We start from the raw sequence: 8,801 nt of genomic DNA on the forward strand, positions 1-8,801 counted from the left end.
TTGTTTGTGTTGCACATGTTTAAGCCAGTGTAGTCACACAAGTATATCCAATGTTTATTTATTACTATATTGTACACATTATTTATTAGTACTCATTCCTAATATACACAATATTTATCGAAGCGCATTGTTTTAAATTACGTAATGTAATGTAGGATGTCAGTTCGTTCTTACACTCTCGGACTGTTTATTGTCTGAACACAAGATTCATGCAAAATAATTTCAACGTTAATCTGGCTGTTATCAATTCTGAGCTTTGTCAACATCTTGCTGACTGTCACAGTTGTTGTGCTGACATTTACTCAGCCTTCGTGTTGAGGAAAGAAAGAAATTGGGGCAAAACCTTTCTTCTTGAACAAGTGGAAGTTGCAAGTAGGGATAATTGTGTTATGTGTTCTCATTTCCTTCGCTATTGAAGTTTCTTGCTTCAAAATGTATTGGTATTGATTAAAATATTTTTGTTTAAGAATCTGTCGTCGTGTGCATTGCGTTCATCGTGGGATAATCAATCAATCAAATGTTTATTGACCACATGTTTAAAAAACAGAATACAACATAAGACTCTGAAGGAGCTAGGTGAGGAGGAGGTGCAGCTTGCTGCTGTGCATGATGCACAAGCAGTTAATGTCCTAGCAGCAGCTCCAGCGGTGCAGCTCGAAAAATGATAACGGTACACAAGAAGCTTCAAGCCTTATTTAGCAATGGATGGCTCTCTTATGGGGAGCTGTTTACAGACTGAGTCAATTCTGCTCCCCAAACAAAGTTGACAACTTATTGAAGAAGCAGGGGAATGTCATCCATTGCGGTCTCTCCAAAATAAACTGGGACACGTTACTGCATGCGATATGGACTAATGCTCTGAAGGCAAACAATGTGACAACCGAGCTTGTTTCTACAAACCAGTTCTACTCACTGGCATGGAATGTATTTCGTTAAATTAACAGGACTTAAAGGTGTGCTTAAAGGTGACGTAACAAGTATCCCACCGAAAATGATGCTCAGGTCATGACGTCAATCTGTGGCACGTGCAGCAAGGTAGGCTAGCCAACCATGTAAATCTGGACTGAGTTTACATTACATGGGTGACCATTTTCACATACAATGCACACTAGAGATTGTATCGGCTAACTATATGATACAGTCAGAGCGTTGCAACGAAATTATTGTGCGTTTGGGTCAGGTTTGTGCCATTCTAGTTTCTAGTTATAGTTAGTTCTTCTATTTCTAGCTGGTTCGGCGTGTGGGATATGTGCCATAAAGCACAGCTACAATCTCAAATAGGAACAAAAATAGAAATTTGTGGTGTAAGAAAAATTAGGGAGCAAGCACCTTTACTTTTCCATTGTTTTATGGTTTGGTGGTTATGTGTACCCAAATTTTGCAGTCTGGATATGGTGCTATTGCAATGCCTGGATTCCCATTCCATTATGTGTTATCTCTTTTCTTTCATCACTCGGGAACTGTATCATTCCTGTTTTTGTTGTTTGTCGTCCCCTGTATCTCTCCTTTGGTGTTTCATTGTTTGCGACCTGTATGATATCCGTGTATGATATATGTACTGCAGGCAGCTCTCATTCAGCTCAGACGCTGAGCTTCAGACTGCTTTAGACGATCCCACCTGATGACAGAGACAAACTTGGGAGTAGATATGTTTCGGTGGTCTTTGGCGTATATTTCGAGTCCTACATTTCCGCACTTGTGCAACAACGTATTTATCTACAATCTTACGCAATCAAGCTGCGTATGTGACACGTAGCCCACGTATGAGCACCAGTTGCGATTCAAACGCGATTATTTCTTGCACGAAATCATGCTTAAAAACACAGGCGCATTCTCATATTTTGCTGCTCGGTAAATATCCTAGCAGTAGACGCCGTAGACGAACGAAGTACTCCGCTGCTTCCAAAATTAAGCGTCTCGATTTGTACTGTTTTCACGGTGTGATGCGTTTTTGTTTTTTCTGGTGGTGTTGACGTTCTCGGAGCCGCACAAACAAACGACATCTACGATAAAAATGCGGAATATTTTTCGACGAATGAATATATCGGCAGCGTAGGCAGTCACCCGCCGCCATGCTCCATCGGCGGTTGTCGTCCCCGATTGGTTACTGAGTCGATGACGAGTCGTGATGTCAGTGTATAAGCGACCCCGTATGACCAGTATCACCAGCTATCGCGTGTTGTGTTTGCTGTTCATGTTGAAAGTGTCGTTCTGTCAAACAACACAAGCATCAAACACTGTTGCGAGGCATGTTTTGTATCGTCAATGTGACCAGTCGATTATACATAAACAAAACATGTTTGCATGCACGTTGTTAAACGTGTTTTGAGCGTTTGTATAACCAGTGTGATTGCCGCCTTAAGCCATGCTGCAAACCTGCGATAAGAACCTAAAATAATTGCCAGGAAAGCCTCCAATGTCCAAGAATCAAAGGTTTCAAAGGTTTTTTGTCGCGCAATATACCATGAATGATAGCTTTACTTTAGACACTTCGTAGATGTACACATGATTACACATAATGTACAGGATGATTAAGAAGTGATCTAGGAACAAAATGTCAACATCCTCCTGTTATCTATTCTCATCTAGATCTTGTTGCCCTGAGGTGTGTAAGTTGTTTTTGTAATTGTAATACATTTTAAAACATTTGTATCTTTCTTCATACCGCCCTCAAAAAATTGCCCTCGTGTACACGTTATGTTTTGACAGTAAGTATTGACAAGAGATGTCCAAGTGTTCCTGAATTTGTCTCCTGTCGGCCCGTGCACATGCTTTACCAGAATATGCAGGCTCTGGCAGATGGCGAAGCAGAGTTCAACAACAACTTTATTTTGACTTTGGAGAGTGGGAAGTTTCATCGCCAGAGGCGATACTCTACCCCAGTGCTGGTGGGAATGTGGAGAATAAAATAACGAGCCCCTTCACAATAACGATCGAAGTCCGATGGTGTTCAGAAATGGAAAAAGAGCTTTGAGCGCAGAGCGTTGCTGGGCTGGATTGGGCCAGGGACCAAGCAATTTCGGTAGGGAGAAGGAGCGAGAGTCCAGCTGACGAAGAGACTCTGAGAGTGCGGTTCGGGAAGGTTTGTAGGGGGGGGGGGCAATGAAGAAGAATATGCTCCAGATCCTCAAGAGCACCACAGTGCCAGCAGGTGGGAGAGTCAACTTGTCTCAAGCGGTAACGCCACTGGTGCTGACACGTGTGTGTTAGCCCATGCAAAAGCTGGTTAACACTGTCAGGTGGTGCAGCTGAAAGCTTTTCATGCTGTGCCTAAAGCAAGTGAAAGAGTGAGGTCAACTGAAAAAGCAAGCATCAAAAAGCACTGCAAAGAACCTATTTTCCTCATGTTTCATCCCTCGTTTTCTAAATTAAGTCACTCGAACCTCGATATAACAAAACTCAGAGAACACAATCTCTTTCGTTGTACCGAATATTTTGTTTTACCGAGGCTGACACACAGCCTGTTGTAGCAAGGAATACAATTTTTTTTCACTGTTGTGTGAATTTCACTCTGCCACGTTTTGTTGTATGAGGGTTTGACTGTAAATGTCAACAGAATAGCCATCACTTATAGTGCACTCCATCTGTTATCAATGCGCGAGAGATGTGTGCTATTTCTGTGAAGGTGTGGGAATGGCCAGAAACATCCCTGTTGAAGACAAAGAGGAGGAAGACAGCACACTGCAAAGAGTATCTGCTTGAAGGAAGAAAGGTTGAAATGTTTTTCTTTCGTTTTTTAGGTACGAAACTTAGAAGCTTTATGAGCTACCAATAATGTTGTCGGTTTGCAATAATCCCTATTGGGCTCCTGGACCCTAGTATAATTTCAAGAACATAAACGGCTTCCTTTCTTCAAGGTTTGCTCTGTTTCGCACAAAGTTAAGGAAGTAGCACACACTACAGAGAACAAATAATGCATGGGATCAGTTTCATGGGATCACAGCCCGGTACTGCTCTTCACCACCGTTGCGCACGGTTGCTTTCTGCGGCGTACTCTAAATTCAATTTCTGCGATAATTATGACTCTGTGGTGTGAATTACTAAGCATGGTGCGTCTTACTGGCCTACTTAACAGTCTCGTAGGAAGCAAATTGGGTGTTAAAAATGACTTCTGCGTTACGTTAAGTGAATCGTTAACCGTCCATTGGTAAAGATCATACAGATAATCGTTTCCGGTAGTTATATAAGATACTTATAAGAGAGCCGACATTTAATAGAGAGAACAACAGAGTGATGTCCTTTCGCACAATCCAGGCAGCACACGAATATTGGCCCAACATTGGACCAGTGTGAGATGCCAGTATTGGTCCAACATCAAAAGCTCAACCAGGCTTCCTATTGGGCCAATATTGACTGCCTGTATTGGCACGCCCAATTTTTCGGTGATAGCGCCAACGATGACTCCGCTTAATAATAAAACCGTATCCGGCGTAATATCCACCACGAACAGTAAAATTACATCTCTAGACTAAGTTTTAATTGGTCGACGATACATGGCTGCTCGCGTGTGCCGTCCCGCGCAGGGATCCAGGAAATGGCGAACATTCCTCAGAAACCTTTAGCTCGATTGCACTAGTACATATGGCTCAAAACCTTGGAACCCGCTCCTAAAGTTCAGCCGAGCGAAACCCTTTTATCACGGTGACGGACACAAGTCGGCGCCTCAAAAGTACGCGCTGCCCTGCAGTAACTTCAGGGGACCTGGGTTTACAGAACAGACGATCATTCTACCAAATATTTTGCATATATATGATACTATGAAATAATAGTATAATAAATATCGTACGTATCATATTTTTGCTAATATATGTTGTTGTTTTTTTACTTGACTCGTCTCTTCCATTGTCATTTGAGTAACCAGCGACATTTTCGTTAGAACAAAACGAACGATATCCGAGGGATGCTGAAGAGCATTACTTGTACGACGCGTGATCTCGCAGCTACGACCGATTGGCATCGCGAAGGAAGACGATGGGCGCTTTTTGCTGCAGGTGCGGGTGTACCTGTTGAGTTCATGTTACAGTGGGATTGCAAGACACTTTCGTTCTTTCGAACAACGTGTATCCTCTTCGGGAAGGTGTTGAATATGGCGATACTGAGTAACGTATTTCTCACGTCTCGTCATACCTGCCTGCGCAAGCGTACGACGCGTAGTAAACGATTCACACACAAAAAAAAAACTGTTTATCACTGCGGGTTGTCCGAAGGCCTGCAACGAAGAGAAACGTAATGCTTCTGCCTTCAGACTCCTCCAGACACCCTGTGACCTTGTGGGTGCGAAACTAAGGCGCCATCGCGCTCACACCTGACCACTGATCTCTATGTATAAAGGCTGGATAGCGGATGGGTGAGGGTATCGCGAGAAAGGGTACGACCACCGGCCGCCATATTGCGGTGCTCAAAAGAGCGATTACAGCCCATAGGAATGCATGTAAGCTGTGACAAGTTTTGCTGTTTGTGAGCGCTTCCCTTGCTGCTTCGCTAAAATTTTGCCACGGATCGCTGCAGAAATCCCTCGTGATTGAGTTCCTTACGTTTTTTGTGTGAAATCCCGTCACATACACGTTATTTCCTGTCTATTTTGTACTCGTGTGAGCGCGTGTCGTTCCAATCTTGTGCTTTGAACTACGATTATGTGATTTGCTGGTTTTGTGTGGTGTTGTATTTGCTGTGTTACGTTTCATTTGTCGTCCGTCAGCGTGTTGCTTCCCGTGTTTCTCCCATTTCCTTTCTGCTCGGGGGTGCGGAATGCCAGGGAATGTTTGGCACGTTTGTTTATGTAACTACCTTAATATGCTTGGGTATAAACATTATGCTTTGCACAGGAAGTTTAGATATGACTGGTTATGACACGAAATGCCGAACGGCACTAAAGCACTTCCAAAGGACTAGAATGATGTGTGATATAAAGGCTATATGACGGTAAAAACATACCGACTAGAAATATGTGCACTGGGGAAATAAATGGCGGTAAAGACAGTTCAAAATGACTAGAGGTAGAGTGAATAAGTCATAAAAAGGCTAAGTAGCAAGGTCTTGTGGTGAAAGTTCCAACATCAAAGTATAACAAGTCCAGTTGCAACAGCAAGTTTGAAGCAGTCAAGCAGGTAAGTGGGCAGAGTGCATTACTGGTTGTTGAATATGATTAACATTGACAATTTCTTTCGCAGCTGAGGCCTGGCTGTCACCTTCTCTGTATATTCTTTGGCAAGGTGGTACAGTCCGATACTGCTGTAGCACTGGGAAACTTCTTTGATCAGACGGATCACATTGTTTTCATTTGGGCTGCATTCAAACATATGTTGTCGCAAGCTTAAGCAGCGAGAATAAAGAGTAGACATTCGAGGTTGAAAAATTATTTATTGTCTCTAAGTAAAGTAAACATGCTGGAATGCACCAAAGAGACACGTGGCTGGTGTGTTTCTATGTCCCACTAATACGAGTTTGTACGTTAGTCAACATGTTCATGCAATAGTTTTTTCTTTATATGCTTTTGCCCGTCTTAGTATTGTCCTATCCAATATGGAGTGGCTTTTAACTGCATATGAATGCATAATTCAGGAGTGTTTTCATATATTGGACTAGCTGCAGCTTTAAGGTGCTCTTCGTGCAGTACTGATTCCAATCATCAACCATCGCTTGGAACTCTTAACTAGGGAACATGATTCTAGAGGCTAGATTTTCATGCAAATACACACTTTCAACCAGAGTTCGAGGTAACTCGTTACTGTAACTAAGTTCCTTTTCTTGGTAACTATATAACTTAACTCGCAACTTTTGCGCCGTGTTAATTTTCAGAAAAACTCCCTTTTCAGGTAACTTTGCCAAAGTAACTTAAGCTACGTTCCAAGTTACTAATTCGCTTTTCACTCACGTCCACTTATTTCCTTGCTTTCTTTACGGTTCTTCCACAGCATTTTATGTCATAAAACATGATGTCCAGTCAATGTAACACGTTCGAATTGTTGGACATAAACGAAAACTCAACGCAGGCAACTCAGGGTCGAACTCAGCTACACCTGTGTAGTGTTATTTTGTGTGCGAAGTAACTTGGGAGCAACTCGTTCTTTTTTTAAGTAACTCTGTAACGTTTCAAGCTACGTTTCGGGCTGAATAACTTAGTTGCATTTTTCACACGGTAACTTTGTCACGAGTTCCTTTTGACGGGCAACTTCTCGATCTATGCTTTCAACTCTGCATGCTTTTTGTACACTACATAAAGTAAGATACTTTTGCCCCAGTGAGTTTGTTGCGTATTTTAAATGCATGCAAGTGAATTCCTAGAGGTACATATTTTGAGCAAGATAAATGAGTTTTTCATGCATGTGTGTTCAACTAGCTTTTAGTGGATATAAATCTGGCCTCTACATATGTCGCATGCATTATTACTTTCTGGAGGTGTTCTGGGAAGTCGAACTTGTTGGGCACAGCGTCAGGCCTCAGTCGAACGGTTTGGCCCGTTCTGTCGAAGCATTTGTTTTTAAAATGTTTGCTGCAGACCAGTGATGTCGTCGACGGCGTCCAGTCCTTTCGCCTGACATTTACCGCACACTTTGTTTAAATGTTCTGGGCGGCCGTGAGGGAACCTGCATTGAACAATTTATGCCATCAATTACGGAAGGGATGACAAGGCTAATCCAAGCAAGCAATCGTCGATACCGTGACAAACAAACTGAGCCGTAGATATCACAGCTGACAAGCGCACTTCAACGCTTGCTGAGTGCCGAGACCACACCCGTGAACTGCAGGAAGGCTATACTATCACAATGACTCTATGCAGATAACGTACGGCTTAAAGTTTAACGCTTAGATCTTGAGATACGATTCACAAAGTGCCGCGCACATGCATCAACAGCAACGTTTTGTCACTCCGCTCGTGGACTAATAAATCACATTTATTTGTAAAACCATGTCACTTACTTGTGAAATGTCGTCCCCGGTGCCTTGCCAGTACGGTCAGCACACCCATAACCACAGCAGGCGGGCATGACACCACAAAAGTGCTACGCAAAGGCGCATGCACATAATGCAACTGAGTGGCGGACGGCAATGTTTTGAGCTTCCCAAGATGGCGGCCGGCGACCGTACGGTTGCACCCTCAATCCGCTATCCAGCCTATTACTATAGAGATCAGTGCACCTGACGATGGCTCACAGCTGACGATGGCGGTGATGAGCATTGCTAGGCGTTGCACAACACTGCTGACTTAGCGGGGGCAAGCAGCGCAGCCCGCATAGTTGCTCGGTCCACAAGAGATTGCGCCTGGGAGATGTTGAATGCGGAAAAGAAACTCGAAGCGCGCGTTTCTCATGGAGTGGAGCGATTTCGCGGGCAAAAATTTCTGGCATGTTAGTTTCTTAGCCTGAAAAACCGTCTCCAGCAAAAAATAAAAATAAAAATAAAAAAGTAAAAAAAATACGGGGTGTCCTAGCTAAATGTGACCATATTTTTTAAAAATATATCAATCACTTCTTCCGAGATGAAATCTATTGTAATATAGCATATGCTGAAAGGCACTTCCTAGGAGGGCATTAGCAGACTCCTGCAAGGCAATGTCTTAATTAGCTTTCAATAATTAACTTCTTAATTATAAAAGCTACGAAGTTTTTCCAATGAGAACATCTGATCTCCTAGGTCACCATATACCAAAGCCGTTTTCAGAACAAAAATCCGTTCTATAGATCTTTCGCAAAAAATCCCTCAAGGAACACTATTTATTGCTTTCTTTTATTCATTGCGCATCTATAGAGACGCGTCTTTCCTTCGTTCCCGATACGAGAGAATGAAAGAGCACACTATCG

General features: G+C 42.8%; 1 long non-coding RNA gene across 1 annotated transcript; it reads right to left on the reverse strand.

Annotated features, from left to right (window-relative positions):
* Positions 1-7,326: 7,326 nt before the first annotated feature.
* On the reverse strand, positions 7,327-8,018 carry LOC135371908 (uncharacterized). Its single transcript, XR_010415734.1, has 2 exons — positions 7,921-8,018; positions 7,327-7,586 (listed from the first exon to the last, which is right to left on the reverse strand). It is a non-coding gene; the product is annotated as an uncharacterized LOC135371908 (long non-coding RNA).
* Between the last annotated feature and the right edge of the window lie 783 nt (positions 8,019-8,801).

Source organism: Ornithodoros turicata, chromosome 1 (assembly GCF_037126465.1).
Source record: "Ornithodoros turicata isolate Travis chromosome 1, ASM3712646v1, whole genome shotgun sequence".
NCBI lineage: Eukaryota > Metazoa > Arthropoda > Arachnida > Ixodida > Argasidae > Ornithodoros > Ornithodoros turicata.